Genomic DNA, 22,720 nt, shown 5'->3' on the forward strand with positions numbered 1-22,720 from the left:
GAGCCCGGTCCCAGCGTCTACGGCCATACCACCCTGCACGCGCCGGATCTCCTCTGATCTCGGAAGCTAAGCAGGGTCGGGCCTGGTTAGTATTTGGATGGGAGACCGCCTGGGAATACCGGGTGCACTAGGCTTTTGCCCGCCACTGCTTTTGCGGCCGCCATGCCCCTGGACCCTCTGCAGCCGCCAACCCCGCCACAGGACCCCTGGCCAGCGGGGCGGGGCGGGGTGGGGGGGGTAGTTGGAGGGTGGGGTCCGGGCCGCTGACGAGACCTACAGCCTCGCAGACCCTGCCTCACGCCAGGCGACTGGGCCAGGTCTCCCCCCACAGCCCCTTCTATAGCCTCTTTTTTCTCCCCCGCAAGCGCATGCTGTCAACCCGAAGACCTTCGCCGCGCCCACGACCCCGCCCCCAAAGCCCAAGCCCAGGGCTGCCTGCCCGCTCAGGCCTCCAAACGGCCTCGGGCGGCTTTCTCCTGCCAAGGCAGTGCGGCTCCTTGGCACCTCGGTGTCCTTGGCAGATGGGTGACCGTCCCACTGCCTGCACACGGACCCGGAGACAGAGGGACTGGTTGTCCTAGGACAGCAAGCCGAGGGGACGCCCAGCCGCCCCACCCCACCGGAGGACTCCGTCTCCACCGGCAGGCACCGCGGCCCCTCCCCCAGCGCCCTTCCTTCTCCCAGGAGAGCTGTGTGCGCTCGGTTCCCCCCCGCCGGCCGCTGCGGTCCCCGGCGCACAGCCACAAAGGACCCCGGCCATAGCAGCAGAGGGAGGGAGTGCCACAACTGCACGCGCGCGGCCGTCTCTCCGGGCCTCCAGGAGAGACTACCACAGGGGAAAAGCAGGCAGGCAGGCAGGCCCAAAACCTACAGGAGTAGGGTGCCTGGGCCAGAGCCTCTCCTTTCGCGTGACAAACCCCGGGCGGATTCGGACCCCACCGGCACTCCGCAGACCCTGGAGGCCTGCCCCAGTATCCAACGGTGACTGCCAGCACCCCCCCCGCCCCCACCCCCCGCTCTACATCCTTATCGGAGCCCAGCCCCGGGCGTGACCGTCCGCCGGTGGAGGAGCTGTCGCTTCAACACTGCCCCCGTGCGTCGGTCCCATTCCGTGACAGAGCCGGTGCGTCCCTCCTTCCTCCCCCCCCCCACTCGCAACCGCTGTCTCTCAGGCTTCTGTCACCGCCAGGGTAGTGGCAGAGGCCCCGTGCAGCCACGGGTGCCCCGAAGGGGCCTCACTGCGGGCAAAGAGTAACCCGCTGCCCACGCCCGCGGCGTCCTGAGGAGGCAGGGAGCAGGCGGGATGCGCGGCGCTGCTGCAGCCGGAAGGCGGGGAGAGGCTCGCCGCCGGCGCGGCCCAACAACCTGGCGCGCGCTCACCAAGCAGGCCGGGCGGCTGCTCTTGGGGCGCCGCGAGCCCGGTCCCAGCGTCTACGGCCATACCACCCTGCACGCGCCGGATCTCCTCTGATCTCGGAAGCTAAGCAGGGTCGGGCCTGGTTAGTACTTGGATGGGAGACCGCTCGGGAATACCGGGTGCTCTAGGCTTTTACCCGCCACTCCTTTTGGGGCCGCCATGCCCCTGGACCCTCTGCAGCTGCCAACCACGCCACAGGACCCCTGGCCAGCGGGGCTGGGCGGGGTGGGGGGGGTAGTTGGAGGGTGGGGTCCGGGCCGCCGCCGAGACCTACAGCCTCGCAGACCCTGCCTCACGCCAGGCGACTGGGCCAGGTCTCCCCCCACAGCCCCTTCTATAGTCTCTTTTCCCCCCCCCCGCAAGCGCATGCTGTCAACCCGAAGACCTTCGCCGCGCCCACGACCCCGCCCCCAAAGCCCATGCCCAGGGCTGCCTGCCCGCGCAGGCCTCCAAACGGCCTCGGGCGGCTTTCTCCTGCCAAGGCAGTGCGGCTCCTTGGCACCTCGGTGTCCTTGGCAGATGGGTGACCGTCCAACTGCCTGCACCCGGGCCCGGAGACAGAGGGACTGGTTGTCCCAGGACAGCAAGCCGAGGGGACGCCCAGCCGCCCCACCCCACCGGAGGACTCGGTCTCCACCGGCAGGCACCGCGGCCCCTCCCCCAGCGCCCTTCCTTCTCCCAGGAGAGCTGTGTGCGCTCGGTTCCCCCCCGCCGGTCGCTGCGGTCCCCGGCGCACAGCCACAAAGGAGCCCGGCCATAGCAGCAGAGGGAGGGAGCGCCACAACTGCACGCGCGCGGCCGTCTCCCCGGGCCTCCAGGAGAGACCACCACAGGGGAAAAGCAGGCAGGCAGGCAGGCCCAAAACCCACAGGAGTAGGTTGCCTGGGCCAGAGCCTCTCCTTTCGCGTGACAAACCCCGGGCGGATTCGGACCCCACCGGCACTCCGCAGAGCCTGGAGGCCTGCCCCAGTATCCAACGGTGACTGCACGCCCCCCCCCCTACATCCTTATCGGAGCCCAGCCCCGGGCGTAACCGTCCGCCGGTGGAGGAGCTGTCGCTTCAACACTGCCCCCGTGCGTCGGTCCCATTCCGTGACAGAGCCTGTGCGTCCCTCCTTCCTCCCCCCCCCCACTCGCAACCGCTGTCTCTCTGGCTTCTGTCACCGCCAGGGAAGTGGCAGAGGGCCCGTGGAGCCACGGGTGGCCCGAACGGGCCTCACTGCGGGCAAAGAGTAACCCGCTGCCCACGACCGCGGCGTCCTGAGGACGCGGGGAGCAGGCGGGTGCCGCGGCGATGCTGGAGCCGGAAGGCGGGGAGAGGCTCGCCGCCGGAGCGGCCCAACAACCTGGCGCGCGCTCACCACGAAGGCCGGGCAGCTGCTCTTGGGGCGCCGCGAGCCCGGTCCCAGCGTCTACGGCCATACCACCCTGCACGCGCCCGATCTCCTCTGATCTCGGAAGCTAAGCAGGGTCGGGCCTGGTTAGTACTTGGATGGGAGACCGCCTGGGAATACCGGGTGCACTAGGCTTTTGCCCGCCACTGCTTTTGCGGCCGCCATTCCCCAGGACCCTCTGCAGCCGCCAACCCCGCCACAGGACCCCTGGCCAGCGGGGCTGGGCGGGGTGGGGGTGTAGGTAGTGGGAGGGTGGGGTCCGTGCCGCCGCCGAGACCTACAGCCTCGCAGACCCGGACTCACGCCAGGCGCCTGGGCCAGGTCTCCCCCCACAGCCCCTTCTATAGCCTCTTTTTTCCCCCCCGCAAGCGCATGCTGTCAACCCGCAGACCTTCGCCGCGCCCACGATCCCGCCCCCAAAGCCCAAGCCCAGGGCTGCCTGCCCGCGCAGGCCTCCAAACGGCCTCGGGCGGCTTTCTCCTGCCAAGGCAGTGCGGCTCCTTGGCACCTCGGTGTCCTTGGCAGAGGGGTGACCGTCCCACTGCCTGCACCCGGGCCCGGAGACAGAGGGACTGGTTGTCCCAGGACAGCAAGCCGAGGGGACGCCCAGCCGCTCCACCCCACCGGAGGACTCCGTCTCCACCGGCAGGCACCGCGGCCGCTCTCCCAGCGCCCTTCCTTCTCCCAGGGGAGCCCTGCGCGTTCGGTTCCCGCAGGCCTGCCCCTGGGTCCCAAGGTGACTGCCCGCCCCCCCCCCCCGGGCTGTACATCCTTAACGGAGCCCAGCCCCGGGCGCGACCGTCCGCCGGTGGAGGAGCTGTCCCTTCAACACTGCCCCCGTGCGTGGGTCCCATTCCGTGACAGAGCCTGTGCGTCCCTCCTTCCTCCCCCCCCCACTCGCAACCGCTGTCTCTCTGGCTTCTGTCACCGCCAGGGTAGTGGCAGAGGCCCCGTGTAGCCACGGGTGCCCCGAAGGGGCCTCACTGCGGGCAAAGAGTAACCCGCTGCCCACGCCCGCGGCGTCCTGAGGAGGCGGGGAGCAGGCGGGATGCGCGGCGCTGCTGCAGCCGGCAGGCGGTGAGAGGCTCGCCGCCGGCGCGGCCCAACAACCTGGCGCGCGCTCACCAAGCAGGCCGGGCGGCTGCTCTTGGGGCGCCGCGAGCCCGGTCCCAGCGTCTACGGCCATACCACCCTGCACGCGCCGGATCTCCTCTGATCTCGGAAGCTAAGCAGGGTCGGGCCTGGTTAGTATTTGGATGGGAGACCGCCTGGGAATACCGGGTGCACTAGGCTTTTGCCCGCCACTGCTTTTGCGGCCGCCATGCCCCTGGACCCTCTGCAGCCGCCAACCCCGCCACAGGACCCCTGGCCAGCAGGGCTGGGCGGGGTGGGGGGGCTGGGTAGTGGGAGGGTGGGGTCCGTGCCGCCGCCGAGACCTACAGCCTCGCAGACCCGGACTCACGCCAGGCGCCTGGGCCAGGTCTCCCCCCACAGTCCCTTCTATAGCCTCTTTTTTCCCCCCCGCAAGCGCATGCTGTCAACCCGAAGACCTTCGCCGCGCCCACGACCCCGCCCCCAAAGCCCAAGCCCAGGGCTGCCTGCCCGCGCAGGCCTCCAAACGGCCTCGGGCGGCTTTCTCCTGCCAAGGCAGTGCGGCTCCTTGGCACCTCGGTGTCCTTGGCACAAGGGTGACCGTCCCACTGCCTGCACCCTGGCCCGGAGACAGAGGGACTGGTTGTCCTAGGACAGCAAGCCGAGGGGACGCCCAGCCGACCCACCCCACCGGAGGACTCCGTCTCCGCGGGCAGGCACCGCGGCCCCTCCCCCAGCGCCCTTCCTTCTCCCAGGAGAGCCGTGTGCGCTCGGTTCCCGCCGGCCGGCCGCTCCGGCCCCCGGCGCACAGCCACAAAGAGCCCGGCCAAAGCAGCGGAGGGAGGGAGTGCCACAACTGCACGCGCGCGGCCGTCTCCCCGGGCCTCCAGGAGAGACCACCACAGGGGAAAAGCAGGCAGGCAGGCAGGCCCAAAACCCACAGGAGTAGGGTGCCTGGGCCAGAGCCTCTCCTTTCGCGTGACAAACCCCGGGCGAGATTCGGACCCCACCGGCACTCCGCAGACCCTGGAGGCCTGCCCCAGTATCCAACGGTGACTGCACGCCCCCCCCCCCCCGGGCTCTACATCCTTATCGGAGCCCAGCCCCGGGCGTGACCGTCCGCCGGTGGAGGAGCTGTCGCTTCAACACTGCCCCCGTGCGTCGGTCCCATTCCGTGACAGAGCCTGTGCGTCCCTCCTTCCTCCCCCCCCCCACTCGCAACCGCTGTCTCTCTGGCTTCTGTCACCGCCAGGGAAGTGGCAGAGGGCCCGTGGAGCCACGGGTGGCCCGAACGGGCCTCACTGCGGGCAAAGAGTAACCCGCTGACCACGACCGCGGCGTCCTGAGGAGGCGGGGAGCAGGCGGGTGGCGGTGCGCTGCTGGAGCCGGCAGGCGGGGCGCGGCCCAGCAACCTGGCGAGCGCTCACCAAGCAGGCCGGGCGGCTGGTCTTGGGGCGCCGCGAGCCCGGTCCCAGCGTCTACGGCCATACCACCCTGCACGCGCCGGATCTCCTCTGATCTCGGAAGCTAAGCAGGGTCGGGCCTGGTTAGTACTTGGATGGGAGACCGCTCGAGAATACCGGGTGCTCTAGGCTTTTACCCGCCACTCCTTTTGGGGCCGCCATGCCCCTGGACCCTCTGCAGCTGCCAACCCCGCCACAGGACCCCTGGCCAGCGGGGCTGGGCGGGGTGGGGGGGGTAGTTGGAGGGTGGGGTCCGGGCCGCCGCCGAGACCTACAGCCTCGCAGACCCTGCCTCACGCCAGGCGACTGGGCCAGGTCTCCCCCCACAGCCCCTTCTATAGCCTCTTTTTTCCCCCCCGCAAGCGCATGCTGTCAACCCGCAGACCTTCGCCGCGCCCACGACCCCGCCCCCAAAGCCCAAGCCCAGGGCTGCCTGCCCGCGCAGGCCTCCAAACGGCCTCGGGCGGCTTTCTCCTGCCAAGGCAGTGCGGCTCCTTGGCACCTCGGTGTCCTTGGCAGATGGGTGACCGTCCCACTGCCTGCACCCGGACCCGGAGACAGAGGGACTGGTTGTCCTAGGACAGCAAGCCGAGGGGACGCCCAGCCGCCCCACCCCACCGGAGGACTCCGTCTCCACCGGCAGGCACCGCGGCCCCTCCCCCAGCGCCCTTCCTTCTCCCAGGAGAGCTGTGTGCGCTCGGTTCCCCCCCGCCGGCCGCTGCGGTCCCCGGCGCACAGCCACAAAGGACCCCGGCCATAGCAGCAGAGGGAGGGAGTGCCACAACTGCACGCGCGCGGCCGTCTCTCCGGGCCTCCAGGAGAGACCACCACAGGGGAAAAGCAGGCAGGCAGGCCCAAAACCTACAGGAGTAGGGTGCCTGGGCCAGAGCCTCTCCTTTCGCGTGACAAACCCCGGGCGGATTCGGACCCCACCGGCACTCCGCAGACCCTGGAGGCCTGCCCCAGTATCCAACGGTGACTGCCAGCACCCCCCCCGCCCCCACCCCCCGCTCTACATCCTTATCGGAGCCCAGCCCCGGGCGTGACCGTCCGCCGGTGGAGGAGCTGTCGCTTCAACACTGCCCCCGTGCGTCGGTCCCATTCCGTGACAGAGCCGGTGCGTCCCTCCTTCCTCCCCCCCCCCACTCGCAACCGCTGTCTCTCAGGCTTCTGTCACCGCCAGGGAAGTGGCAGAGGCCCCGTGCAGCCACGGGTGCCCCGAGGGGCCTCACTGCGGGCAAAGAGTAACCCGCTGCCCACGCCCGCGGCGTCCTGAGGAGGCAGGGAGCAGGCGGGATGCGTGGCGCTGCTGCAGCCGGCAGGCGGTGAGAGGCTCGCCGCCGGCGCGGCCCAACAACCTGGCGCGCGCTCACCAAGCAGGCCGGGCGGCTGCTCTTGGGGCGCCGCGAGCCCGGTCCCAGCGTCTACGGCCATACCACCCTGCACGCGCCGGATCTCCTCTGATCTCCGAAGCTAAGCAGGGTCGGGCCTGGTTAGTATTTGGATGGGAGACCGCCGGGGAATACCGGGTGCACTAGGCTTTTGCCCGCCACTGCTTTTGCGGCCGCCATGCCCCTGGACCCTCTGCAGCCGCCAACCACGCCACAGGACCCCTGGCCAGCGGGGCTGGGCGGGGTGGGGGGGCTGGGTAGTGGGAGGGTGGGGTCCGGGCCACCGCCGAGACCTAGAGCCTCGCAGACCAGGCCTCACGCCAGGCGCCTGACCAGGTCTCCCCCCACAGTCCCTTCTATAGCCTCTTTTTTCCCCCGCAAGCGAAAGCTGTCAACCCGCAGACCTTCGCCGCGCCCACGACCCCGCCCCCAAAGCCCAAACCCAGGGCTGCCTGCCGGTGCAAGCCTCCAAACGGCCTCGGGCGGCTTTCTCCTGCCAAGGCAGTGCGGCTCCTTGGCACCTCGGTGTCCTTGGCAGAGGGGTGACCGTCCCACTGCCTGCACCCGGGCCCAAAGACAGAGGGACTGGTTGTCCCAGGACAGCAAGCCGAGGGCACGCCAAGCCGCCCCACTTCACCGGAGAACTTCGTCTCCGCGGGCAGGCACCGCGGCCCCTCCCCCAGCGCCCTTCCTTCTCCCAGGAGAGCCGTGTGCGCTCGGTTCCCGCCGGCCGGCCGTTCCGGCCCCCGGCGCACAGCCACAAAGAGCCCGGCCAAAGCAGCGGAGGGAGGGAGTGCCACAACTGCACGCGCGCGGCCGTCTCCCCGGGCCTCCAGGAGAGACCACCACAGGGGAAAAGCAGGCAGGCAGGCAGGCCCAAAACCCACAGGAGTAGGGTGCCTGGGCCAGAGCCTCTCCTTTCGCGTGACAAACCCCGGGCGAGATTCGGACCCCACCGGCACTCCGCAGAGCCTGGAGGCCTGCCCCAGTATCCCACGGTGACTGCCCGTCCCCCCCCCCTGGGCTCTACATCCTTATCGGAGCCCAGCCCCGGGCGTGACCGTCCGCCGGTGGAGGAGCTGTCTCTTCAACACTGCCCCCGTGCGTCGGTCCCATTCCGTGACAGAGCCTGTGCGTCCCTCCTTCCTCCCCCCCCCCACTCGCAACCGCTGTCTCTGGCTTCTGTCACCGCCAGGGAAGTGGCAGAGGGCCCGTGGAGCCACGGGTGGCCCGAACGGGCCTCACTGAGGGCAAAGAGTAACCCGCTGCCCACGACCGCGGCGTCCTGAGGAGGCGGGGAGCAGGCGGGTGGCGCTGCGCTGCTGGAGCCGGCAGGCGGGGCGCGGCCCAGCAACCTGGCGAGCGGTCACCAAGCAGGCCGGGCGGCTGCTCTTGGGGCGCCGCGAGCCCGGTCCCAGCGTCTACGGCCATACCACCCTGCACGCGCCGGATCTCCTCTGATCTCGGAAGCTAAGCAGGGTCGGGCCTGGTTAGTACTTGGATGGGAGACCGCCTGGGAATACCGGGTGCACTAGGCTTTTACCCGCCACTGCTTTTGCGGCCGCCATGCCCCAGGACCCTCTGCAGCCGCCAACCCCGCCACAGGACCCCTGGCCAGCGGGGCTGGGCGGGGTGGGGGGGTAGGTAGTGGGAGGGTGGGGTCCGTGCCGCCGCCGAGACCTACAGCCTCGCAGACCCGGACTCACGCCAGGCTCCTGGGCCAGGTCTCCCCCCACAGCCCCTTCTATAGCCTCTTTTTTCCCCCCCGCAAGCGCATGCTGTCAACCCGCAGACCTTCGCCGCGCCCACGACCCCGCCCCCAAAGCCCAATCCCAGGGCTGCCTGGCGGTGCCTGCCTCCAAAAGGCCTCGGGCGGCTTTCTCCTGCCAAGGCAGTGCGGCTCCTTGGCACCTCGGTGTCCTTGGCAGAGGGGTGACCGTCCCACTGCCTGCACCCGGGCCCGGAGACAGAAGGACTGGTTGTCCCAGGACAGCAAGCCGAGGGGACGCCCAGCCGCTCCACCCCACCGGAGAACTCCGTCTCCGCGGGCAGGCACCGCGGCCGCTCTCCCAGCGCCCTTCCTTCTCCCAGGGGAGCCCTGCGCGTTCGGTTCCCGCAGGCCTGCCCCTGGGTCCCACGGTGACTGCCCGCCCGCCCCCCCCGGGCTGTACATCCTTAACGGAGCCCAGCCCCGGGCGCGACCGTCCGCCGGTGGAGGAGCTGTCCCTTCAACACTGCCCCCGTGCGTGGGTCCCATTCCGTGACAGAGCCTGTGTGTCCCTCCTTCCTCCCCCCCCCCACTCGCAACCGCTGTCTCTCTGGCTTCTGTCACCGCCAGGGTAGTGGCAGAGGCCCCGTGCAGCCACGGGTGCCCCGAAGGGGCTTCACTGCGGGCAAAGAGTAACCCGCTGCCCACGCCCGCAGCGTCCTGAGGAGGCAGGGAGCAGGCGGGATGCGCGGCGCTGCTGCAGCCGGAAGGCGGGGAGAGGCTCGCCGCCGGCGCGGCCCAACAACCTGGCGCGCGCTCACCAAGCAGGCCGGGCGGCTGCTCTTGGGGCGCCGCGAGCCCGGTCCCAGCGTCTACGGCCATACCACCCTGCACGCGCCCGATCTCCTCTGATCTCGGAAGCTAAGCAGGGTCGGGCCTGGTTAGTATTTGGATGGGAGACCGCCTGGGAATACCGGGTGCACTAGGCTTTGCCCGCCACTGCTTTTGCGGCCGCACTGCCCCTGGACCCTCTGCAGCCGCCAACCCCGCCACAGGACCCCTGGCCAGCAGGGCTGGGCGGGGTGGGGGGGCTGGGTAGTGGGAGGGTGGGGTCCGGGCCACCGCCGAGACCTAAAGCCTCGCAGACACGGCCTCACGCCAGGGGCCTGGGCCAGGTCTCCCCCCACAGTCCCTTCTATAGCCTCTTTTTTCCCCCCCGCAAGCGCATGCTGTCAACCCGAAGACCTTCGCCGCGCCCACGACCCCGCCCCCAAAGCCCAAGCCCAGGGCTGCCTGCCCGCGCAGGCCTCCAAACGGCCTCGGGCGGCTTTCTCCTGCCAAGGCAGTGCGGCTCCTTGGCACCTCGGTGTCATTGGCACAAGGGTGACCGTCCCACTGCCTGCACCCTGGCCCGGAGACAGAGGGCCTGGTTGTCCTAGGACAGCAAGCCGAGGGGACGCCCAGCCGACCCACCCCACCGGAGGACTCCGTCTCCGCGGGCAGGCACCGCGGCCCCTCCCCAAGCGCCCTTCCTTATCCCAGGAGAGCCGTGTGCGCTCGGTTCCCGCCGGCCGGCCGCTCCGGCCCCCGGCGCACAGCCACAAAGAGCCCGGCCAAAGCAGCGGAGGGAGGGAGTGCCACAACTGCACGCGCGCGGCCGTCTCCCCGGGCCTCCAGGAGAGACCACCACAGGGGAAAAGCAGGCAGGCAGGCAGGCCCAAAACCCACAGGAGTAGGGTGCCTGGGCCAGAGCCTCTCCTTTCGCGTGACAAACCCCGGGCGAGATTCGGACCCCACCGGCACTCCGCAGACCCTGGAGGCCTGCCCCAGTATCCATCGGTGACTGCACGCCCCCCCCCCCCCCCCCCCGGCTCTACATCCTTATCGGAGCCCAGCCCCGGGCGTGACCGTCCGCCGGTGGAGGAGCTGTCGCTTCAACACTGCCCCCGTGCGTCGGTCCCATTCCGTGACAGAGCCTGTGCGTCCCTCCTTCCTCCCCCCCCCCACTCGCAACCGCTGTCTCTCTGGCTTCTGTCACCGCCAGGGAAGTGGCAGAGGGCCCGTGGAGCCACGGGTGGCCCGAACGGGCCTCACTGCGGGCAAAGAGTAACCCGCTGACCACGACCGCGGCGTCCTGAGGAGGCGGGGAGCAGGCGGGTGGCGCTGCGCTGCTGGAGCCGGCATGCGGGGCGCGGCCCAGCAACCTGGCGCGCGCTCACCAAGCAGGCCGGGCGGCTGCTCTTGGGGCGCCGCGAGCCCGGTCCCAGCGTCTACGGCCATACCACCCTGCACGCGCCGGATCTCCTCTGATCTCGGAAGCTAAGCAGGGTCGGGCCTGGTTAGTACTTGGATGGGAGACCGCTCGGGAATACCGGGTGCTCTAGGCTTTTACCCGCCACTCCTTTTGGGGCCGCCATGCCCCTGGACCCTCTGCAGCCGCCAACCCCGCCACAGGACCCCTGGCCAGCGGGGCTGGGCGGGGTGGGGGGGGTAGTTGGAGGGTGGGGTCCGGGCCGCCGCCGAGACCTACAGCCTCGCAGACCCTGCCTCACGCCAGGCGACTGGGCCAGGTCTCCCCCCACAGCCCCTTCTATAGCCTCTTTTTTCCCCCCCGCAAGCGCATGCTGTCAACCCGCAGACCTTCGCCGCGCCCACGACCCCGCCCCCAAAGCCCAAGCCCAGGGCTGCCTGCCCGCGCAGGCCTCCAAACGGCCTCGGGCGGCTTTCTCCTGCCAAGGCAGTGCGGCTCCTTGGCACCTCGGTGTCCTTGGCAGAGGGGTGACCGTCCCACTGCCTGCACCCGGGCCCGGAGACAGAGGGACTGGTTGTCCCAGGACAGCAAGCCGAGGGGACGCCCAGCCGCTCCACCCCACCGGAGGACTCCGTCTCCACCGGCAGGCACCGCGGCCGCTCTCCCAGCGCCCTTCCTTCTCCCAGGGGAGCCCTGCGCGTTCGGTTCCCGCAGGCCTGCCCCTGGGTCCCACGGTGACTGCCCGCCCCCCCCCCCCGGGCTGTACATCCTTATCGGAGCCCAGCCCCGGGCGTGACCGTCCCCCGGTGGAGGAGCTGTCCCTTCAACACAGCCCCCGTGCGTGGGTCCCATTCCGTGACAGAGCCTGTGCGTCCCTCCTTCCTCCCCCCCCCCCACTCGCAACCGCTGTCTCTCTGGCTTCTGTCACCGCCAGGGTAGTGGCAGAGGCCCCGTGCAGCCACGGGTGCCCCGAAGGGGCCTCACTGCGGGCAAAGAGTAACCCGCTGCCCACGCCCGCGGCGTCCTGAGGAGGCGGGGAGCAGGCGGGATGCGTGGCGCTGCTGCAGCCGGCAGGCGATGAGAGGCTCGCCGCCGGCGCGGCCCAACAACCTGGGGAGCGCTCACCAAGCAGGCCGGGCGGCTGCTCTTGGGACGCCGCGAGCCCGGTCCCAGCGTCTACGGCCATACCACCCTGCACGCGCCGGATCTCCTCTGATCTCGGAAGCTAAGCAGGGTCGGGCCTGGTTAGTATTTGGATGGGAGACCGCCTGGGAATACCGGGTGCACTAGGCTTTTGCCCGCCACTGCTTTTGCGGCCGCCATGCCCCTGGACCCTCTGCAGCCGCCAACCCCGCCACAGGACCCCTGGCCAGCGGGGCGGGGCGGGGTGGGGGGGGTAGTTGGAGGGTGGGGTCCGGGCCGCCGACGAGACCTACAGCCTCGCAGACCCTGCCTCACGCCAGGCGACTGGGCCAGGTCTCCCCCCACAGCCCCTTCTATAGCCTCTTTTTTCTCCCCCGCAAGCGCATGCTGTCAACCCGAAGACCTTCGCCGCGCCCACGACCCCGCCCCCAAAGCCCAAGCCCAGGGCTGCCTGCCCGCTCAGGCCTCCAAACGGCCTCGGGCGGCTTTCTCCTGCCAAGGCAGTGTGGCTCCTTGGCACCTCGGTGTCCTTGGCAGATGGGTGACCGTCCCACTGCCTGCACACGGACCCGGAGACAGAGGGACTGGTTGTCCTAGGACAGCAAGCCGAGGGGACGCCCAGCCGCCCCACCCCACCGGAGGACTCCGTCTCCACCGGCAGGCACCGCGGCCCCTCCCCCAGCGCCCTTCCTTCTCCCAGGAGAGCTGTGTGCGCTCGGTTCCCCCCCGCCGGCCGCTGCGGTCCCCGGCGCACAGCCACAAAGGACCCCGGCCATAGCAGCAGAGGGAGGGAGTGCCACAACTGCACGCGCGCGGCCGTCTCTCCGGGCCTCCAGGAGAGACTACCACAGGGGAAAAGCAGGCAGGCAGGCAGGCCCAAAACCTACAGGAGTAGGGTGCCTGGGCCAGAGCCTCTCCTTTCGCGTGACAAACCCCGGGCGGATTCGGACCCCACCGGCACTCCGCAGAGCCTGGAGGCCTGCCCCAGTATCCAACGGTGACTGCACGCCCCCCCCCCTACATCCTTATCGGAGCCCAGCCCCGGGCGTAACCGTCCGCCGGTGGAGGAGCTGTCGCTTCAACACTGCCCCCGTGCGTCGGTCCCATTCCGTGACAGAGCCTGTGCGTCCCTCCTTCCTCCCCCCCCCCACTCGCAACCGCTGTCTCTCTGGCTTCTGTCACCGCCAGGGAAGTGGCAGAGGGCCCGTGGAGCCACGGGTGGCCCGAACGGGCCTCACTGCGGGCAAAGAGTAACCCGCTGCCCACGACCGCGGCGTCCTGAGGACGCGGGGAGCAGGCGGGTGCCGCGGCGATGCTGGAGCCGGAAGGCGGGGAGAGGCTCGCCGCCGGAGCGGCCCAACAACCTGGCGCGCGCTCACCACGAAGGCCGGGCAGCTGCTCTTGGGGCGCCGCGAGCCCGGTCCCAGCGTCTACGGCCATACCACCCTGCACGCGCCCGATCTCCTCTGATCTCGGAAGCTAAGCAGGGTCGGGCCTGGTTAGTACTTGGATGGGAGACCGCCTGGGAATACCGGGTGCACTAGGCTTTTGCCCGCCACTGCTTTTGCGGCCGCCATTCCCCAGGACCCTCTGCAGCCGCCAACCCCGCCACAGGACCCCTGGCCAGCGGGGCTGGGCGGGGTGGGGGTGTAGGTAGTGGGAGGGTGGGGTCCGTGCCGCCGCCGAGACCTACAGCCTCGCAGACCCGGACTCACGCCAGGCGCCTGGGCCAGGTCTCCCCCCACAGCCCCTTCTATAGCCTCTTTTTTCCCCCCCGCAAGCGCATGCTGTCAACCCGCAGACCTTCGCCGCGCCCACGATCCCGCCCCCAAAGCCCAAGCCCAGGGCTGCCTGCCCGCGCAGGCCTCCAAACGGCCTCGGGCGGCTTTCTCCTGCCAAGGCAGTGCGGCTCCTTGGCACCTCGGTGTCCTTGGCAGAGGGGTGACCGTCCCACTGCCTGCACCCGGGCCCGGAGACAGAGGGACTGGTTGTCCCAGGACAGCAAGCCGAGGGGACGCCCAGCCGCTCCACCCCACCGGAGGACTCCGTCTCCACCGGCAGGCACCGCGGCCGCTCTCCCAGCGCCCTTCCTTCTCCCAGGGGAGCCCTGCGCGTTCGGTTCCCGCAGGCCTGCCCCTGGGTCCCAAGGTGACTGCCCGCCCCCCCCCCCCGGGCTGTACATCCTTAACGGAGCCCAGCCCCGGGCGCGACCGTCCGCCGGTGGAGGAGCTGTCCCTTCAACACTGCCCCCGTGCGTGGGTCCCATTCCGTGACAGAGCCTGTGCGTCCCTCCTTCCTCCCCCCCCCACTCGCAACCGCTGTCTCTCTGGCTTCTGTCACCGCCAGGGTAGTGGCAGAGGCCCCGTGTAGCCACGGGTGCCCCGAAGGGGCCTCACTGCGGGCAAAGAGTAACCCGCTGCCCACGCCCGCGGCGTCCTGAGGAGGCGGGGAGCAGGCGGGATGCGCGGCGCTGCTGCAGCCGGAAGGCGGGGAGAGGCTCGCCGCCGGCGCGGCCCAACAACCTGGCGCGCGCTCACCAAGCAGGCCGGGCGGCTGCTCTTGGGGCGCCGCGAGCCCGGTCCCAGCGTCTACGGCCATACCACCCTGCACGCGCCGGATCTCCTCTGATCTCGGAAGCTAAGCAGGGTCGGGCCTGGTTAGTACTTGGATGGGAGACCGCTCGGGAATACCGGGTGCTCTAGGCTTTTACCCGCCACTCCTTTTGGGGCCGCCATGCCCCTGGACCCTCTGCAGCTGCCAAACCCGCCACAGGACCCCTGGCCAGCGGGGCTGGGCGGGGTGGGGGGGCTGGGTAGTGGGAGGATGGGGTCGGGGCCGCCGCCGAGACCTACAGCCTCGCAGACCCGGACTCACGCCAGGCGCCTGGGCCAGGTCTCCCCCCACAGTCCCTTCTATAGCCTCTTTTTTCCCCCGCAAGCGAAAGCTGTCAACCCGCAGACCTTCGCCGCGCCCACGACCCCGCCCCCAAAGCCCAAACCCAGGGCTGCCTGCCGGCGCAGGCCTCCAAACGGCCTCGGGCAGCTTTCTCCTGCCAAGGCAGTGCGGCTCCTTGGCACCTCGGTGTCCGTGGCAGACGGGTGACCGTCCCACTGCCTGCACCCGGGCCCGGAGACAGAGGGACTGGTTGTCCCAGGACAGCAAGCCGAGGGGACGCCCAGCCGCTCCACCCCACCGGAGGACTCCGTCACCACCGGCAGGCACCGCGGCCGCTCTCCCAGCTCCCTTCCTTCTCCCAGGGGAGCCCTGCGCGTTGGGTTCCCGCAGGCCTGCCCCTGGGTCCCACGGTGACTGCCCGCCCGCCCCCCCCCGGGCTGTACATCCTTAACGGAGCCCAGCCCCGGGCGCGACCGTCCGCCGGTGGAGGAGCTGTCCCTTCAACACTGCCCCCGTGCGTGGGTCCCATTCCGTGACAGAGCCTGTGCGTCCCTCCTTCCTCCCCCCCCCCACTCGCAACCGCTGTCTCTCTGGCTTCTGTCACCGCCAGGGTAGTGGCAGAGGCCCCGTGCAGCCACGGGTGCCCCGAAGGGGCCTCACTGCGGGCAAAGAGTAACCCGCTGCCCACGCCCGCGGCGTCCTGAGGAGGCGGGGAGCAGGCGGGATGCGCGGCGCTGCTGCAGCCGGCAGGCGGTGAGAGGCTCGCCGCCGGCGCGGCCCAACAACCTGGCGCGCGCTCACCAAGCAGGCCGGGCGGCTGCTCTTGGGGCGCCGCGAGCCCGGTCCCAGCGTCTACGGCCATACCACCCTGCACGCGCCGGATCTCCTCTGATCTCGGAAGCTAAGCAGGGTCGGGCCTGGTTAGTATTTGGATGGGAGACCGCCTGGGAATACCGGGTGCACTAGGCTTTTGCCCGCCACTGCTTTTGCGGCCGCCATGCCCCTGGACCCTCTGCAGCCGCCAACCCCGCCACAGGACCCCTGGCCAGCAGGGCTGGGCGGGGTGGGGGGGCTGGGTAGTGGGAGGGTGGGGTCCGGGCCACCGCCGAGACCTAAAGCCTCGCAGACCCGGCCTCACGCCAGGCGCCTGGGCCAGGTCTCCCCCCACAGTCCCTTCTATAGCCTCTTTTTTCCCCCCCGCAAGCGCATGCTGTCAACCCGAAGACCTTCGCCGCGGCCACGACCCCGCCCCCAAAGCCCAAGCCCAGGGCTGCCTGCCCGCGCAGGCCTCCAAACGGCCTCGGGCGGCTTTCTCCTGCCAAGGCAGTGCGGCTCCTTGGCACCTCGGTGTCCTTGGCACAAGGGTGACCGTCCCACTGCCTGCACCCTGGCCCGGAGACAGAGGGACTGGTTGTCCTAGGACAGCAAGCCGAGGGGACGCCCAGCCGACCCACCCCACCGGAGGACTCCGTCTCCGCGGGCAGGCACCGCGGCCCCTCCCCCAGCGCCCTTCCTTCTCCCAGGAGAGCCGTGTGCGCTCGGTTCCCGCCGGCCGGCCGCTCCGGCCCCCGGCGCACAGCCACAAAGAGCCCGGCCAAAGCAGCGGAGGGAGGGAGCGCCACAACTGCACGCGCGCGGCCGTCTCCACGGGCCTCCAGGAGAGACCACCACAGGGGAAAAGCAGGCAGGCAGGCAGGCCCAAAACCCACAGGAGTAGGGTGCCTGGGCCAGAGCCTCTCCTTTCGCGTGACAAACCCCGGGCGAGATTCGGACCCCACCGGCACTCCGCAGACCCTGGAGGCCTGCCCCAGTATCCAACGGTGACTGCACGCCCCCCCCCCCCCCCCCCGGGCTCTACATCCTTATCGGAGCCCAGCCCCGGGCGTGACCGTCCGCCAGTGGAGGAGCTGTCGCTTCAACACTGCCCCCGTGCGTCGGTCCCATTCCGTGACAGAGCCTGTGCGTCCCTCCTTCCTCCCCCCCCCCACTCGCAACCGCTGTCTCTCTGGCTTCTGTCACCGCCAGGGAAGTGGCAGAGGGCCCGTGGAGCCACGGGTGGCCCGAACGGGCCTCACTGCGGGCAAAGAGTAACCCGCTGACCACGACCGCGGCGTCCTGAGGAGGCGGGGAGCAGGCGGGTGGCGCTGCGCTGCTGGAGCCGGCAGGCGGGGCGCGGCCCAGCATCCTGGCGAGCGCTCACCAAGCAGGCCGGGCGGCTGGTCTTGGGGCGCCGCGAGCCCGGTCCCAGCGTCTACGGCCATACCACCCTGCACGCGCCGGATCTCCTCTGATCTCGGAAGCTAAGCAGGGTCGGGCCTGGTTAGTACTTGGATGGGAGACCGCTCGGGAATACCGGGTGCTCTAGGCTTTTACCCGCCATGCCCCTGGACCCTCTGCAGCTGCCAACCCCGCCACAGGACCCCTGGCCAGCGGGGCTGGGCGGGGTGGGGGGGGTAGTTGGAGGGTGGGGTCCGGGCCGCCGCCGAGACCTACAGCCTCGCAGACCCTGCCTCACGCCAGGCGACTGGGCCAGGTCTCCCCCCACAGCCCCTTCTATAGCCTCTTTTTTCCCCCCCGCAAGCGCATGCTGTCAACCCGAAGACCTTCGCCGCGCCCACGACCCCGCCCCCAAAGCCGAAGCCCAGGGCTGCCTGCCCGCGCAGGCCTCCAAACGGCCTCGGGCGGCTTTCTCCTGCCAAGGCAGTGCGGCTCCTTGGCACCTCGGTGTCCTTGGCAGATGGGTGACCGTCCCACTGCCTGCACCCGGGCCCGGAGACAGAGGGACTGGTTGTCCTAGGACAGCAAGCCGAGGGGACGCCCAGCCGCCCCACCCCACCGGAGGACTCCGTCTCCACCGGCAGGCACCGCGGCCCCTCCCCCAGCGCCCTTCCTTCTCCCAGGAGAGCTGTGTGCGCTCGGTTCCCCCCCGCCGGTCGCTGTGGTCCCCGGCGCACAGCCACAAAGGAGCCCGGCCATAGCAGCAGAGGGAGGGAGTGCCACAACTGCACGCGCGCGGCCGTCTCCCCGGGCCTCCAGGAGAGACCACCACAGGGGAAAAGCAGGCAGGCAGGCAGGCCCAAAACCCACAGGAGTAGGGTGCCTGGGCCAGAGCCTCTCCTTTCGCGTGACAAACCCCGGGCGGATTCGGACCCCACCGGCACTCCGCAGAGCCTGGAGGCCTGCCCACGTATCCCACGGTGACGGCCCGCCCCCCCCCCCGCCCCCACCTCCCCCCCGCTCTACATCCTTATCGGAGCCCAGCCCCGGGCGTGACCGTCCGCCGGTGGAGGAGCTGTCGCTTCAACACTGCCCCCGTGCGTCGGTCCCATTCCGTGACAGAGCCTGTGCGTCCCTCCTTCCTCCCCCTCCCCACTCGCAACCGCTGTCTCTCTGGCTTCTGTCACCGCCAGGGAAGTGGCAGAGGGCCCGTGGAGCCACGGGTGGCCCGAACGGGCCTCACTGCGGGCAAAGAGTAACCCGCTGCCCACGACCGCGGCGTCCTGAGGACGCGGGGAGCAAGCGGGTGGCGCTGCGCTGCTGGAGCCGGAAGGCGGGGAGAGGCTCGCTGCCGGAGCGGCCCAACAACATGGCGCGCGCTCACCATGAAGGCCGGGCAGCTGCTCTTGGGGCGCCGCGAGCCCGGTCCCAGCGTCTACGGCCATACCACCCTGCACGCGCCCGATCTCCTCTGATCTCGGAAGCTAAGCAGGGTCGGGCCTGGTTAGTACTTGGATGGGAGACCGCCTGGGAATACCGGGTGCTCTAGGCTTTTACCCGCCACTCCTTTTGGGGCCGCCATGCCCCTGGACCCTCTGCAGCCGCCAACCCCGCCACAGGACCCCTGGCCAGCGGGGCTGGGCGGGGTGGGGTGGGGGTAGTTGGAGGGTGGGGTCCGGGCCACCGCCGAGACCTACAGCCTCGCAGACCCTGCCTCACGCCAGGCGCCTGGGCCAGGTCTCCCCCCACAGCCCCTTCTATAGCCTCTTTTTTCCCCCGCAAGCGCATGCTGTCAACCCGCAGACCTTCGCGCGCCCACGACCCCGCCCCCAAAGCCCAAGCCCAGGGCTGCCTGCCCGCGCAGGCCTCCAAACGGCCTCGGGCGGCTTTCTCCTGCCAAGGCAGTGCGGCTCCTTGGTACCTCGGTGTCCTTGGCAGAGGGGTGACCGTCCCACTGCCTGCACCCGGGCCCGGAGACAGAGGGACTGGTTGTCCCAGGACAGCAAGCCGAGGGGACGCCCAGCCGCTCCAATCCACCGGAGGACTCCGTCTCCACGGCAGGCATCCCGGCCGCTCTCCCAGCGCCCTTCCTTCTCCCAGGGGAGGCCTGCGCGTTAGGTTCCCGCAGGCCTGCCCCTGGGTCCCACGGTGACTGCCCGCCCGCCCCCCCCGGGCTGTACATCCTTAACGGAGCCCAGCCCCGGGCGCGACCGTCCGCCGGTGGAGGAGCTGTCCCTTCAACACTGCCCCCGTGCGTGGGTCCCATTCCGTGACAGAGCCTGTGCGTCCCTCCTTCCTCCCCCCCCCCCACTCGCAACCGCTGTCTCTCTGGCTTCTGTCACCGCCAGGGAAGTGGCAGAGGCCCCGTGGAGCCACGGGTGGCCCGAACGGGCTTCACTGAGCGCAAAGAGTAACCCGCTGCCCACGACCGCGGCGTCCTGAGGAGGCGGGGAGCAGGCGGGAGGAGCGGCGCTACTGGAGCCGGCAGGCGGGGAGAGGCTCGCCGCCGGCGCGGCCCAACAACCTGGCGAGCGCTCACCAAGCAGGCCGGACGGCATCTCTTTGGGTGCCGGGAGCCCGGTCCCAGAGTCTACGGCCATACCACCCTGCACGCGCCGGATCTCCTCTGATCTGGGAAGCTAAGCAGGGTCGGGCCTGGTTAGTATTTGGATGGGAGACCGCCCGGGAATACCAGGTGCTCTAGGCTTTTACCCGCCAGTCCTTTTGGGGCCGCCATGCCCCTGGACCCTCTGCAGCCGCCAACCCCGCCTTAGGACCCCTGGCCAGCAGGGCTGGGCGAGGTGGGGGGCTGGGTAGTGGGAGGGTGGGGTCCGGGCCACCGCCGAGACCTAGAGCCTCGCAGACCCGGCCTCACGCCAGGCGCCTGGGCCAGGTCTCCCCCCACAGTCCCTTCTATAGCCTCTTTTTCCCCCCCCCCCCGCAAGCGCATGCTGTCAACCGGAAGACGTTCGCCGCGCCCACGACCCCGCCCCCAAACCCCAAGCCCAGGGCTGCCTGCCCGCGCAGGCCTCCAAACGGCCTCGGGCGGCTTTCTCCTGCCAAGGCAGTGCGGATCCTTGGCACCTCGGTGTCCTTGGCACAAGGGTGACCGTCCCACTGCCTGCACCCTGGCCCGGAGACAGAGGGACTGGTTGTCCTAGGACAGCAAGCCGAGGGGACGCCCAGCCGCCCCACCCCACCGGAGGACTCCGTCTCCGCGGGCAGGCACCGCGACCCTCCCCCAGCGCCTTTCCTTCTCCCAGGAGAGCTGTGTGCGCTCGGTTCCCCCCCGGCGGCCGCTGCGGTCCCCGGCGCACAGCCACAAAGAGCCCGGCCAAAGCAGCGGAGGGAGGGAGTGCCACAACTGCACGCGCGCGGCCGTCTCCCCGGGCCTCCAGGAGAGACCACCACAGGGGAAAAGCAGGCAGGCAGGCAGGCCCAAAACCCACAGGAGTAGGGTGCCTGGGCCAGAGCCTCTCCTTTCGCGTGACAAACCCCGGGCGAGATTCGGACCCCACCGGCACTCCGCAGACCCTGGAGGCCTGCCCCAGTATCCAACGGTGACTGCACGCCCCCCCCCCCAGCTCTACATCCTTAACGGAGCCCAGCCCCGGGCGCGACCGTCCGCCGGTGGAGGAGCTGTCCCTTCAACACTGCCCCCGTGCGTCGGTCCCATTCCGTGACACAGCCTGTGTGTCCCTCCTTCCTCCCCCCCCACTCCCAACCGCTGTCTCTCTGGCTTCTGTCACCGCCAGGGTAGTGGCAGAGGCTCCGTGGAGCCACGGGTGGCCCGAAGGAGCCTCACTGCGGTCAAAGAGTAACCCGCTGCCCACGCCCGCGGCGTCCTGAGGAGGCGGGGAGCAGGCGGGAGACTGGGCCCTGGCGGAACCGGCCAGCGGGGAGATGCTATGGACGGGAGCAGCCTGGCAGCCTGGTTCTCGCTCACCACGCAGGCCGGTCCGCTGCTTTGTGGCGCTGGGGGCCTGCTCCCAGCGTCTATGGCCACAGCAGCTTGAAGGCTCCCTACCTCCTTTGATCTGCGAAGCTAAGCAGGGTCGGCCTGGATAGTACTAGGATGGGGCATCGCCCGGGAATACCGGGTGCCCTAGGCTTTGACCCGCCACTCCTTTTGCGGCCGCCACGCCCCTCGTTCTCCGGGAGTGGCCCAGCCCGCCTAATAAACTCACGCCAGGGGTGGCGCTAGGGGGGCTGGAGGGCAGGGGGAGAGGCATGGCTGGCGCCACCTGGCACTACAATCTCGCTGCCCCGGCCTCACGCCAGGAGGCCCTGAGACAGAGACTCGCGGTGTCGCCCGACACCGGACCAAGGGGAAGGCCACCCGCCCCACCCCAGCGGATAGCTGCGTCTCTGCTGGCCAACACCGCGACCCCCCCCCCCCCCCCCCCCCGCACACCCTTCTTAGTCCCCTTCCCTCCCTCAAGCCTTCAGCCAGCAGCCGTTCGCCCCGCCCCCAACGCGCAAGTCCGGGTCTGCCTGCAGGCGCAGGCCTGTAGCGACCTCGGGCGGCTTACTCCAGCCAGGGACGTGCTGGTGCTTGGCACCTCGGGACCGAGCCCAGGGGACGACCATCGCTCTGCCTGCACCTGGGCCCTGAGACAGAGACTCGGGGTGTCGCCGGACAGAGGACCAAGGGGAAGGCCACCCGCCCGACTCCAACAGATAGCTGTGTCTTCGCTGGCCGGCACCGCGAGGCCTCCCCTCCCCCCTTTCATCTCCCAGGAGCACCAGGAGCGCTCCCTTCCCCCAGACCTCCGTGGCCCCGCCCCCAGCACCAAAAGAGCCAGGACAAAATGGCAGGAGTAGAAAGTTCACGTGCCCTTGGGCTCCAGGAGAGACCACCACAGGGGAAAAGCAGGCAGGCGGGCATGCACACAACCCACACGAGGAGGGTGCCTGGGGCCGCTCCTCTCCTCCCGCATGCGGGACCTCAGGCGGGGCTCGGAGCCCGGTGGCAATCCGCGGACCCTGGAGGCCTGCCCCTGGGTCCCACGGTGACTGCCAGCGCCCGGGCACTGCCTTTATAACGGAGGCCAGCACCGGGCACCACCGCAGTCTGCTGGGGAGGCTGCCACTTCAACTCAGACCTAGTGCGTCTGTCCCAGTCGGTGTCCCATGCTGTGCGTCCGTCCCCCCTCCTCCCCAACTCCCAACCCTTCTTTGTCTGTCTTCTTCCACCTCCAGGGAAGTGGTAGCGGCCCCGTGGAGCCACAGATGGCGCGAAGGGGCCTCGCTGCTGGCAAGGAGCCAAAGGCAGTCCACCCAGGCGGCGTTTTGAGGAGGCGGGGAGCAGGCAAGAGGCGGGGCCCTGGCGGAGCCGGCCAGCGGGGAGATGCTCCGGACTGGAGCAGCCCGGCAGCGTGGTTCGCGCTCACCACGCAGGCCGGTCCGCTGCTCTTGTGGCGCCCAGAGCCTGCTCCCATGTCTATGGCCACAGTAGCTTGAACGCGCCCTACCTCCTTTGATCTGGGAAGCTAAGGAGGGTCGGGCCTGGTTAGTACTTGGATGGGGGACCGCCCGGGAATACCGGGAGCCCTAGGCTTTGACCCGCGACTCCTCTTGCGGCCGCCCCGCCCCTCATCCTCCGGGAGTGGCCCAGCCCGCCTAATAAACCCACGCCAGGGGTGGTGCTTTAGGGGCTGGAGGGCAGGGGGAGAGGAATGGGTGGCGCCACAGGGCACTACAATCTCACTGTCCCGGCCTCACGTCAGGACCTTCAGCCCGGGCTCCC

This window comes from Rhinolophus hipposideros (assembly GCF_964194185.1).
Source record: "Rhinolophus hipposideros genome assembly, contig: HAP1_SCAFFOLD_53, whole genome shotgun sequence".
Lineage (NCBI taxonomy): Eukaryota > Metazoa > Chordata > Mammalia > Chiroptera > Rhinolophidae > Rhinolophus > Rhinolophus hipposideros.